The following is a 13,639-nucleotide window of genomic DNA, read 5'->3' on the forward strand; positions in this document are numbered from 1 at the left end:
GGTTCCAAACGAACCCGTCCATATCCACTCTAATTGTAGCATCTCAATTTTTAATTCCACAATTGACTAACCTAATTAGGGTAATTAAATAAGTTGAGATGGTGTGTGGCTAAAGAAATCTAATAAGCATATTTGATTGTATTTCAACCAAATCGTGGCTCTGATATCAAGTCGAGCCACTCAAGCATCAAAAGAAGAAGAAAAATGAAGAGCGATGTTACTATGCCACACACTATGGCATGGAGATCATCCGCCATGGCGCATAGACACTTTTGATGCAAGGGAGGACCTCTCTATGCCATGCGTTACGGCGCATTATGTGTCCACCATGATGCATAATCATTTTTTGCAAATATCAGTCACAAAAATGAGACAAAAAAAAAGAGAAGAGAAAAGAGGAAACGAAGAGAAACACCAAGCTCTACTAGGGTATACTTGTAGATGACATTGAGAATTTACAAACACCCAATGCAAGTACCACACTCATTAATCTCCCTATTTCTTTCATATTTATGAGTTTATAGTTAGGGTTTAATAATAAAAGTAGATTTTCTGTCCATATGGGTTATGAATCAAAATTTATTAACTCAAATGGAATTAATAAGAGTATATAAGAATATCTAAATCTAGTATAATAAATTTTTAGTGTCTTAGGTATTTGGCACCATTAATATCCAAAATTTTCATTATTTATAAGTGGTTGGAAAATTGTAATACCATTAATGAAAATTTAATGGTTCATTGATGTTATTAGAGACTAAAGATAATTAATAAATCCAAGCGATAGGCACAAACTCTTGTGGAATGAGTATTAGGTAATTTAGAAGTGGAGATTGATGGTTTAATATTTGAGTTAGTAATGTTGATAAAATTCAACTTGATTGATTATAGTTTTGGATCTTGATCACCCATTTAGCTTAGAAATTCAAGCTTTAAAGCTATAACATTAAAGGGTAAATCTTTAACCTCTTAAAGGTTTGAGATAACTAGGGGAAACCCTACTTTAAGTAGTTATATATTAATTGATTGTAAATTGATATCTAATTGTGAATGTGGTATGCATGGATTGATTTTTAATGTGAAAAGCGTGTGTTAGTTTAATGAGTGTATGAAAATTGAATATGCATAATGTTATTGTGGTTTGAAATGCAAATACCAAATCAAAATACTTTTGAATATGAACACGCATGTCTTTAAAAAGATAAATGTGATGATGTGTTGTAAATGAGTAGTAAGTGATTGATTTGATAAAGATGAGCAATTGTAATTGAAAAAAAAAGGTGTAAGTGATATAAGTAAAAGATAAGAAATTGATGTATACTTGAGTAGAGCTTGGTCATGAGCCCAATGTATTGATTTTTGTAACACACCAAATTTTTTTTTTTAAATAATTTAACTCAACCATAGTTGGGTTACAGCCACCCAACACATTTTTATATCAATAATTTCAATATAAAATATTTTATAATTGGCTTCAACTCACACACTATAACATTTCAGATAAATTTTTACCTCCCACATGCCATTAGGCTAAATCACATTTGTCCATCCTTATACTCCCAACAAGTAAACTAAATCACATTTGTCCATCCTTATACTCCCAACAAGTAAAATAAGCAATTTAGTCAATTTTCAACACAAGCCAGTTATTTGGCCTTATAATCATGTCATTTTAACCAATCCAAAGTAAACCAAATATTAAAATTACAGTCATCCAAATTGTACCAAAAATAGAAATAGTTTGAAAGGCATGATTACATTTATATATTCATATAATTGACAATAAACAAAAAGCCCTAATATTGGCAATATAATACATTATAAATCATAAATTAAATACCCAAAAGAGACAGTGGATCTATACCACTAAGCCTCTGGGACTCCTCCACATGTCACTCGTGGCTCTTCTCCTGAAAATTGTTAACCACATAATGAGACTCAAAAGTCCCAGTAACCAAAGCCAATTTATGATAGTGTATACAAACAGTTAAGTGTGTGCTTATTAAGTGAAAATTAAAAATAATATAATTCCAACAAATATAAGAAATATTACAATACACACAAACAACCATCCTTATATCCCTCCATTAACCTCGAGCCGTAGTCCTCACTCGGTGCTAAATTACCCGGCCAAAGGTAGATTAGCCCGAGCCCTTACAAACCACCTATTGAGCTCCAATAGGGGCGTACCACGTGGCACATAAATATAACAACAATAACAAGTCTCCCAACACCTCCCACAATAATCAAATAAATTCATAATAATATTGCACAATTATATAATATTACAAAATTTATAATTTTCTCAATAATCACCCAATTAACATGAAGTAACACAAATCACAAATTAAAAGCATGGTTACCTTGTGGCTTTTTCAATAAATTATTCCTTAAAATTTCTCTCTCACCACAATCTTCACCAGTAATACAATCTACAAATAACATATTATTTATAAATATTAGTTTCAATTTTTGAAACTAATAAAATAATTCTAATAATAAAATTAAAAATATAACATAATTCCTAATCTCAATCTTAATACAAATCTATAGTTAATACTATTAAGTATAATTTTTAACTCCTCTTTTAATTATCAATAAACATTAATAATCTAAAAATCAACTTCTAAACTAATTTTTATTATCAAAATTTTCTTTTTATTTCATAAATTCGTACCTAAAATACTCAAAAATTAAAAATTAAGTCTCTAGTTTAGAATCATAATCCTATAACCATAATAATTCATTTCTCATCCCAAATAATCATCTAAACCTCAATAAATCAACATATATTTTCAGATCTAGTCTAGAATTTGATCCATAAGCCACAAATTCAAAGATCACCAATAAATTTATACTCTAGAATATTTATTATACTACTAACAACTTCAAAAACCATATTTATTCAACATAAATTCATTCCTCTTCCAGATCTTAAATTTTCTACCACTACAAATTCAGAAACTAAATAAGAAGGATGACTAAGAAAAATTTTTAGAACACTTACTTAGTCTTGAAAAGCTTAAAATCACACCCTAAATATCCTATTAAAAACTCTTACCTTAAAAATTTAGATATTTCGCACCGGTGACTCGCGTTCTCTCCGCCTCAGCTCGCGCGCAGGAATGAATGAGGAAATGAAGGAAGGTGAGTTTTTATAAAAATTCAGTGGGTCCCACATTTTTTAAATTATTTTCTCTCTCTTCTTCTTCTTTTTTTTTATTATTATTTTATTATTGTTACTGTTGAGGCGGCGGACGAAGCAAATTCGTTTTCTTCTTCTTCTTCCTTTCTTTTTTTTTATTATTATAATAATAATTTAATAATATTATTTTATTATTATTTTATTATTATTTTTTTATTTTTTTTTAAATTATTTTTTTTTATTTTTTTTTAATTTTCTATTAACCCAAATTAACTATTAAAATTTATATTGGGATATTACAATTCTCCCCTCCTTTTAGAAATTTTGTCCTCAAAATTTAAAATTAGTAACTATTAACTACTCACTTAATCAAAAAGACGAGGATAATCACGTCGCATACTGTCCTCGGTCTCCCACGTAGCATCACCTAGAGTCGTGCCCTTCCAATTTACTTTAACCAATCTAATGGTCTTGTTTCTTAATTGCTTGTCCTTATAATCCACAATCCTTTCTGGTTCAGCTTTGAATGTCAAATTCTCCCTGAGTTCAATTTCCCCGGGTTCAATTATATGGGAAGGATCTGGTTGATACTTTTTCAGTTGTGACACATGGAATACGTTGTGTATTCCAGCAATTTGGGGTGGTAATGCTACTTGGTACGCTACTCGTCCAACTCGTTTTAAGATCTCAAAAGGCCCCATAAACCTTGGTGTCAACTTCTTAGCCTTAATAGCTCTTCCAACACCAGTTACTGGAGAGATTTTCAAAAATACATGGTCACCTACTTCAAACTCAAGCGGTCTTCTCCTCTTATCCGCATAACTCTTTTGTCTACTTTGAGCTGTGAGTAATTTTTGCTTGATTAAAGCAATCTTTTGGGTAGTCTCATCAACAATGTCCGGCCCCAAAACAGTTCTCTCACTTAATTCTGTCCAACACAGTGGCGATCTACATTTTCTTCCATATAATGCCTCATAAGGTGCCATCTGAATGCTAGAATGAAAACTATTATTGTAGGCAAATTCAGCTAATGGCAAGTGACTATCCCAATTACCTCTAAGCTCAATGGCACACGCTCTTAACATGTCTTCAAGAGTTTGTATGGTTCGTTCTGTTTGCCCATCGGTCTGGGGGTGGTAAGCGGTGCTAAAACTCAGACGAGTACCCATGGCTTCCTGTAATGACTTCCAAAAGTTTGATGTGAATCTCGGATCACGATCAGATACAATATTTGTCGGCACTCTATGCAATCTCACCACTTCTCTTATGTAGATTTCAGTTAATTTTTCGAGAGAATACTTGATATTAGTAGCAAGAAAATGAGCTGATTTGGTGAGTCGATCTACGATTACCCATATAGTGTCATGACCAGAAGATGTTCTAGGCAATCCTGTAATGAAGTCCATAGAAATGCTGTCCCATTTCCACTCTGGAATATCAAGAGACTGTAGCATCCCGGCTGGTTTCTGATGCTCAATTTTGACTTTCTGCAAGTCAAACAACGAGTTACATGTTCAGTTACATCTCTCTTCATCTTGGCCACCACCAACCACGTCTTAAGTCATGATACATCTTAGTTGCTCCTGGGTGAATGGTATATTTACTTGATGAGCCTCCTCAAGTAAGATATTTTTCAATCGAGTATCATTAGGCACACACACTCTACCTTTATATCTTACGACATCATCATCGGTCACATCAAAATGTTCAGCCTTTCCAGCCCCAATCTCTACCCTAATCTTATTCAAATAATCGTCCTTCTGCTGCGAAATTCTGATTTCTTCCCAAAAATTATTCTCAAATTCAGTAATATGTAGAGCAGCCAAACGATTTTCGACTACTTCTACATTTACTGCATGAAAACTACTCCATAATTCATGTTCTCTGACCATCATGTGAGCAGTATGTACAAGCTTCCTGCTCAGAGCGTCGGCGACTACGTTAGCTTTCCCTGGATGATACTTCAACTCAAAGTCATAATCCTTCAAAAACTCAATCCATCTGCGCTGTCTCATGTTGAGCTCCTTTTGATCAAACAAATATTTTAAACTTTTATGATCACTGAAGACCTCAAAAGAAGAACCATAAAGATAGTGCCTCCAAATCTTCAAAGCAAATACCACAGCAGCAAGCTCCAAGTCATGAGTAGGGTAATTTTCCTCATGAGGTCTCAACTGTCGAGAGGCATAAGCCACTACTCGATCCTCCTGCATCAATACACAACCTAAACCTTTCTTAGAAGCATCAGTATACAAGGTATAAGGAGCAGTTGGAACAGGTAAGGTGAGCACCGGTGTGGTGGTCAACCTCTTTTTCAGCTCCTGGAAGGCAACTTCACACTCGTTCGTCCAAATAAATGGAGCATCTTTCCTGGTCAACTTAGTCAAGGGCATTGCAATTTGTGAAAAACCCTTAATGAAACGACGATAGTAGCCTGCAAGACCCAAGAAACTCCTAATTTCTGTCACACTTCGAGGTTGTTCCCATTTCATCACTGCATCTATCTTACTAGGGTCCACCGCTACCCCTTCTTCTGAAACAACATGGCCTAAGAATTTAACTTCTTTAAGCCAAAAATCACATTTGCTCAACTTGGCATAGAGCTTGTGCTCTCTTAATATCTCCAAAATAATTTTAAGATGTCTAGCATGGTCCACCTCATCCGAGAATAAATAAGTATGTCATCAATAAAGACTACAACAAATTCATCGAGATAAGGCCTGAAGATTCGATTCATATAATCCATGAAGACAGCTGGGGCATTTGTTAACCCAAACGGCATCACTAGGAACTCATAGTGCCCATATCTAGTCCTAAAAGCAGTTTTAGGGATATCCTCTGCTCTAACCCTCAATTGATGATACCCTGATCTTAGATCAATCTTAGAAAACACCGCTGAATTGACTAATTGGTCTAACAAATCATCAATTCGAGGTAAGGGTACTTGTTCTTGATGGTTACCTTATTCAATTGTCTATAATCAATACACAATCTAAGGCTTCCATCTTTCTTTTTCACAAACAGTACCGGTGACCCCCATGGTGATACACTCGGTCTGATAAACCCCTTCTCTAACAACTCTTCAATTTGTCTCTTCAACTCAGCTAACTCCGATGGAGACATCCTATAGGGTGCCTTAGAAATAGGCCCCGTACCAGGTACGAGTTCAATCGAGAACTCAACCTCTCGTTCTGGAGGCAAACCGATCACTTCAGTAGGAAAGACGTCAGGGAATTCTCTCACTACTGGAATCTGATCTACACCTTCTTCAATCTCTGCCTTGATTGAGAAGAAAATCATAAAAGCTTGACAGCCCTTTCTTATACACTGTTCTACTTGAGCTGCAGACAACAACATAGGACTTTGGGACTCTACAGGGGTTACAGTAAGAGCTGAAAGTGACACACTCTTTTTCTGACAATTAAGTACAGCTCCATTTGCAGACAACCAATCCATCCCCACAATAACATCAATCCCAGACAAAGACAAACAAATGAGGTCTATGGTGGTCTTTCGACCCTCATACTCAACCTCTACATTTAGACATGCCTTAGCAGTCCTTACAGTCAAACCAGCAGGAGTAGAAATCTTCACATCAAAAGGTAAGGTACACACAGGCAATTTACATCTTTTCATACATTCATCAGACACAAAAGAGTGTGTAGCACCCGAATCAAACAAAGCACAAACATCATTATCAAGGATTCGGATTATACCTCGGATAGCATTAGGGTTGTTAGCAGCCTCTGGCCCAGAGAGGGCATACACTCGTGCTGGTACTGTAGGTCTCTGATCATTACCCCTATTTGGTTTTGATAGCAGAATCGAGCAATATGACCAGGCTTCTGACAGATGTAACAAACCCAACAATCACCAGAATGAAACTTCCCACACTTACTGCATGCTTGATTACTAGCAGCATCAGGAGTAGGATTAAAGGTAGCTGGGCTCCTATAGGACCCTTGACTTCCACTCTGATTCCCTCTGTAGCTCTGGCCCTTATGATAGTAGCCCTTCTTCTTCTGATTTCTAAAGCCTCCAAAGATTTGACTGCTCCTCTTCTCTACTCCACCAATGGGTCTGGTGTGGATAGGGGGCTTCCCATGAGGTTCTTTCCTCCTCTCTCTATCAGCTTCTAATCTAGCCTCTCTCTTCCTCCGAGAAACTATTCGAAGCTTATTGCACATCTCACTGAATGTCTTGATCTCAAAAGGGGCTAACTGTTCCCTTAGATCAGGCCTCGCCTTCTCTAGTAATCGTTCAGCCATCCACTCCGTATCTTCATGTTTTTGGAGGTAAGTAGAGTATTTAGATAATTCTGAGAATTGTTCAATAAATTCATCCTCATCTAGATCACCCTGACGAAATGCATGAAACTCAGCCTCCTTTTCTGCTCTCAGTGCAGTAGGAAAATAATTCTCGAACAATATGGCTTTAAAATCTTCCCAAGTAAGAGAGGAATCATCCTTCGGTCCTGATGTTTCCCACCATTTCTTAGCACTCTTCTGTAGTAGGAATATTGCCAGCTGCACCTTTTGATTAGAAGTGCACACAACCATACGAAAAATACTCTCCAATTGATCTATCCATTCTTCAACCACCGCTGGCTTAAGATTTCCATCGAAAGTAGGAGGATTAAACTTACGAAAGTACTCCAAATCTTTGTGATCGTGGATGTCTGTTGCTCAGAGTGGAGACTCACATTCTTCGGACTAGTCTCATGGTGAGAATAGGAAGGTGAGCCTTATCAGCAGATTGGCTCGCATTTAATACTTGGTATGGCTTCCTTCTTGTTGGCCATTTCCCTCTCGGTTGGAATTCTCCTTATATTGTCTTAAAGCGGCCAATTCTTCTTCTTGTCTCTTCATGCGGTCACTAAGATTATATAGTAGATCCATCATTTGCCTCATGGTTGGCTCATCCTGCCTTAGTTGTGACTGTATGGGCTCGCCCTGCCCAATTTGTTGCTGTGTGGGCTCCGGTTGTGGCAGTGAAGGTATGTCATTTCCTATTGGCTCTATAGAATCACCGACAATTTCGCCACCTCTCCTAGTTTTGGACACCATCTCTCCCCTCCTAAAGGATGGAAGTCACATAATTAAGTTAACACTAATCTCAAGACAAGAAAAAATAATGGAGAAGTATTATGATTTAATAATGTATATTGCCAATAAACTAGGTTAATGTATAACAATTTCATATTTATAAGAATTTGAAACATGTAGCTCTGATACCAAAATTTGTAACACACCAAATTTTTTTTTTTAAAATAATTTAACTCAACCATAGTTGGGTTACAGCCACCCAACACATTTTTATATCAATAATTTCAATATAAAATATTTTATAATTGGCTTCAACTCACACACTATAACATTTCAGATAAATTTTTACCTCCCACATGCCATTAGGCTAAATCACATTTGTTCATCCTTATACTCCCAACAAGTAAACTAAATCACATTTGTCCATCCTTATACTCCCAACAAGTAAAATAAGCAATTTAGTCAATTTTCAACACAAGCCAGTTATTTGGCCTTATAATCATGCCATTTTAACCAATCCAAAGTAAACCAAATATTAAAATTACAGTCATCCAAATTGTACCAAAAATAGAAATAGTTTGAAAGGCATGATTACATTTATATATTCATATAATTGACAATAAACAAAAAGCCCTAATATTGGCAATATAACACATTATAAATCATAAATTAAATACCCAAAAGAGACAGTGGATCTATACCACTAAGCCTCTGGGACTCCTCCACATGTCACTCGTGGCTCTTCTCCTGAAAATTGTTAACCACATAATGAGACTCAAAAGTCCCAGTAACCAAAGCCAATTTATGATAGTGTATACAAACAGTTAAGTGTGTGCTTATTAAGTGAAAATTAAAAATAATATAATTCCAACAAATATAAGAAATATTACAATACACACAAACAACCATCCTTATATCCCTCCATTAACCTCGAGCCGTAGCCCTCACTCGGTGCTAAATTACCCGGCCAAAGGTAGATTAGCCCGAGCCCTTACAAACCACCTATTGAGCTCCAATAGGGGCGTACCACGTGGTACATAAATATAACAACAATAACAAGTCTCCCAACACCTCCCACAATAATCAAATAAATTCATAATAATATTGCACAATTATATAATATTACAAAATTTATAATTTTCTCAATAATCACCCAATTAACATGAAGTAACACAAATCACAAATTAAAAGCATGGTTACCTTGTGGCTTTTTCAATAAATTATTCCTTAAAATTTCTCTCTCACCACAATCTTCACCAGTAATACAATCTACAAATAATATATTATTTATAATTATTAGTTTCAATTTTTGAAACTAATAAAATAATTCTAATAATAAAATTAAAAATATAACATAATTCCTAATCTCAATCTTAATACAAATCTATAGTTAATACTATTAAGTATAATTTTTAACTCCTCTTTTAATTATCAATAAACATTAATAATCTAAAAATCAACTTCTAAACTAATTTTTATTATCAAAATTTTCTTTTTATTTCATAAATTCGTACCTAAAATACCCAAAAATTAAAAATTAAGTCTCTAGTTTAGAATCATAATCCTATAACCATAATAATTCATTTCTCATCCCAAATAATCATCTAAACCTCAATAAATCAACATATATTTTCAGATCTAGTCTAGAATTTGATCCATAAGCCACAAATTCAAAGATCACCAATAAATTTATACTCTAGAATATTTATTATACTACTAACAACCTCAAAAACCATATTTATTCAACATAAATTCATTCCTCTTCCAGATCTTAAATTTTCTACCACTACAAATTCAGAAACTAAATAAGAAGGATGACTAAGAAAAATTTTTAGAACACTTACTTAGTCTTGAAAAGCTTAAAATCACACCCTAAATATCCTATTAAAAACTCTTACCTTAAAAATTTAGATATTTCGCACCGGTGACTCGCGTTCTCTCCGCCTCAGCTCGCGCGCAGGAATGAATGAGGAAATGAAGGAAGGTGAGTTTTTATAAAAATTCAGTGGGTCCCACATTTTTTTAATTATTTTCTCTCTCTTCTTCTTCTTTTTTTTATTATTATTTTATTATTGTTACTGTTGAGGCGGCGGACGAAGCAAATTCGTTTTCTTCTTCTTCTTCCTTTCTTTTTTTTATTATTATAATAATAATTTAATAATATTATTTTTTTTTTTTTTTTATTTTTTTTTAAAATTATTATTTTTTATTTTTTTTTAATTTTCTATTAACTCAAATTAACTATTAAAATTTATATTGGGATATTACAATTTTGATAACAAAGAAAAAAGGTGAAAAGAGTGAGTATTATCTATGACATGATTAGTGGGCGGGAGTTCACTTAGGAATTAGGAGGAGAGAAAAATTCATATGATATTTAGGCTGCCCTTTAGTACATGAGGGTATAGCCTTATCTCACAGTTTGTTGAGGGATTAGAACCTAGCTTTCTCTACCAGTTCAATAAGGAGAATAGCTTAGGGTATAAGACATCCTAAATATTCGAGAATGAGAGAAGCCATAGTTCGAGAGTGAGTCATGTGATTTTTGGTCGGGTCACACATCACGAAGTTAGACAAAACAACTTTAATGAGATAAGAAATTTACCTTTATAGGAAGATAGCCTCTTCTTTACCCTGTGAACAATCGGGTTAAAAGTTGCCTTAGTAACTTTAGTATGGTTGATGGGTGTTCTTAGGTATTTTCCCAAATCAGTGGTTATATCGATGCCCAGCCTTTGACTCAAATCCAGCTGCCTATTAAAGTGTACATTCTTGGAGAAGGAAGCCTTTGATTTGGCAAGATTAATTTTGTGGCTTGAAAAAGTACAAAACCGATGTATAATTTATGTCATTTCTTCAATCTGATCACTTGAGGTTTCACTAAAGAGGAGTAAATCATCCACAAAAAATAAGTGAGAAACACTCAGTCTTGCCATCTTAAACTTAAGTAGTTTCTATTTACCTTAGTCACACTCACTCTAGATAAGTTGGCTTAGTCTTTCCATACATAAGACATAGATATGGACTCAGTGGATTACCTTGGCAAACCCTCCTTACAGGTAAGAAGGTCAAGCTATATTCCCTATTCTAAAGTACATGCATTGAAACCGTACTAATGCAAGCCATTATAATCTAAATGAATTGCCTAGTAAACCCCAAGTCAGCAAGAGTCTATTCAAGAAAGCCTCAATCCAACCTATCATATGCTTTTTTCATATCAAACTTCATTGCAGTAAATCCTTTTCAATTTGACTTAGTCCACATAGGGTGAATAACTTCCTGAGCAGCAATGATGTTATCACAACTAGTACAACCTTGGATGAAACTACATTGTTGTGGTCCAACCAGATTATTCATGAAAGGTTGGGAACGACTTGCTAGTAGCTTAGTAATGATCTTGAAGCTTACATTACAAAGAGATAGGGCACATGTCTTTGAGCGAAGTAGGGTTCTCAATTTTTAGGATAAGGACAATATTAGTTTGGTTAAACTCCTTAATACTTATTAGATTAAGGAAGGCTTCCTTGACTAAGGAATAGATGTAACCACCTACCAGATCTCATTGTGATTGAAATTAGTGTGCTTGTAAACCATCTGGACCTGGGGTTTTAAACGTACCCATTGAAAAAGTAGAGTTTTTCATCTCAATGTCATCCACTTTCCTCTTCTAAACTCCTAAGTCCAGCTTTGAAATTTTTCAAACTTATTCAAGCTGGCTTATTAGACTTGGCTAGAATTACAGCCTTTAAGAAATGTGAAGTATGAAGCCATAAGAAAAATGTCACTTTATACCTATAAAAATAAGAAGCAACCACACATGTGATCTCTCTATAGTCTCTTTAACAACTTTAATTCCAATCAAACCAAAAGCATTCCAATTGCTTCAACACTTGGTTTGAGTATATTGGACACTTCGTTTTTCAACAAACTTGACGTAGTTCCCTTAAAGCGCCATGCATCTAGCAATAGCAGTAAGTTCTCCAGTAAGCAATATAGTACTGCCTTTTAGCAAAACAATAGCAACAGCACTCCAGCGCTCTTCTTTTATTTTCCATCTTATATTTTTTGTAATTTATTTTTTATTATTATCAATATCATGTTTGCTTTCATCATGCAAGTCTTCCATTTTTCTTCATCTTTATTTCTTCATTTCCTTTATTTTTAAACAATTGCATTTAGGGAAATTGTGATAAAAGACCTTAAGAACTCATTACTTGATTTACAAGTTAGGTATTTGGCACCGTTTGAGGACATGCTCTTATGGCACCAAAAACTTAAATCTACATGACCAACTAGTTCAAACATGTCTTTATGCCTCATTTTATAATAGGGAATTGGAGGAAAGGAAGTAGAAGTGGAAGTGGAACCCAACATTTTGTGTGCTTGTCATGCATGAAGAGACTTCATGGAGAGTTGAGTTCTATTAAATTTAATGGAATTAGGTTATATATCTAGACACTAGGAACCAAGTTCCACTTATCTAAAACTCCACTTGGCTTGTTGATCATTCATAGCATCCTTTTTCAATGAAACAATTGAAGGACGACAACCAATATGATGGAGGACCCTAATTGATAGCACGCTCTAGATCTTCAATGGCGATTAATATTTCAACATTGAGTTGACACCAATCTATTGATATTTGAACTCCATTATCCTCTTCCTCAAATTGTGAGAAACTTTATGGCCAAACTTTCTACCTTTATTATCTACTTCAAGGTTTGTTTGAATTTTGTTGTCCTCTTCCTCCAAATCTTTACTATGTAGCCACTCCATCATGAGCTATGTTTGAGTCTATTATCACAACAAGGTTGCACGTCTCCATTTTCTTCTCATGCATCATCAATCTCTATTTGAATGTGTTCATGATTTTCAAATATAATTTTATAATCTTATTATTGTATGTTTAAATGCTTTGTTGATTGAGTATTGTAATCACCTTTTTTCTCAAATTTTCTTCTTGGATGATATGATGGTTTTTTTTTTCATTATCTAATAGTTGTTCTTTGATGGCACTTGCTTCACATGCTAGTAGTTCAATGAGGCCTTTTTTATTAAGGGTATTTTGTTATTTTCAAGATATAAATATAATATTAAATAAAATTTCTTTTTTTTAGTGAATGTGAGCAAAGCCTTACTTTATTTCATTACTAAAACTTCTTTTAAGTGAATAACACTGAAAGAATCATTATACAATAAATCTTGTAAAGGATCAAGAGGATCCCACAAAGGAATAAACGAAAAATCATGAGAAAAACTGTAATTAGCAAGCCAATCTACACACTGGTTGCCTTCCCTATATACATGACTGAAAATAATATTTCTAAAAAAAAATCAAGAACTCTACAAATATCATCACAAAAAATACTACTAGACTTCTTCTCCACTCATGCATCTTTCAACATTGATAAGACAACAGTTTAATCTCCTTCAATGATTAGATTTTTTA

This window comes from Prosopis cineraria, unplaced genomic scaffold, assembly GCF_029017545.1.
Source record: "Prosopis cineraria cultivar Desert tree isolate PC_DT_omini unplaced genomic scaffold, ASM2901754v1 PC9, whole genome shotgun sequence".
Lineage (NCBI taxonomy): Eukaryota > Viridiplantae > Streptophyta > Magnoliopsida > Fabales > Fabaceae > Prosopis > Prosopis cineraria.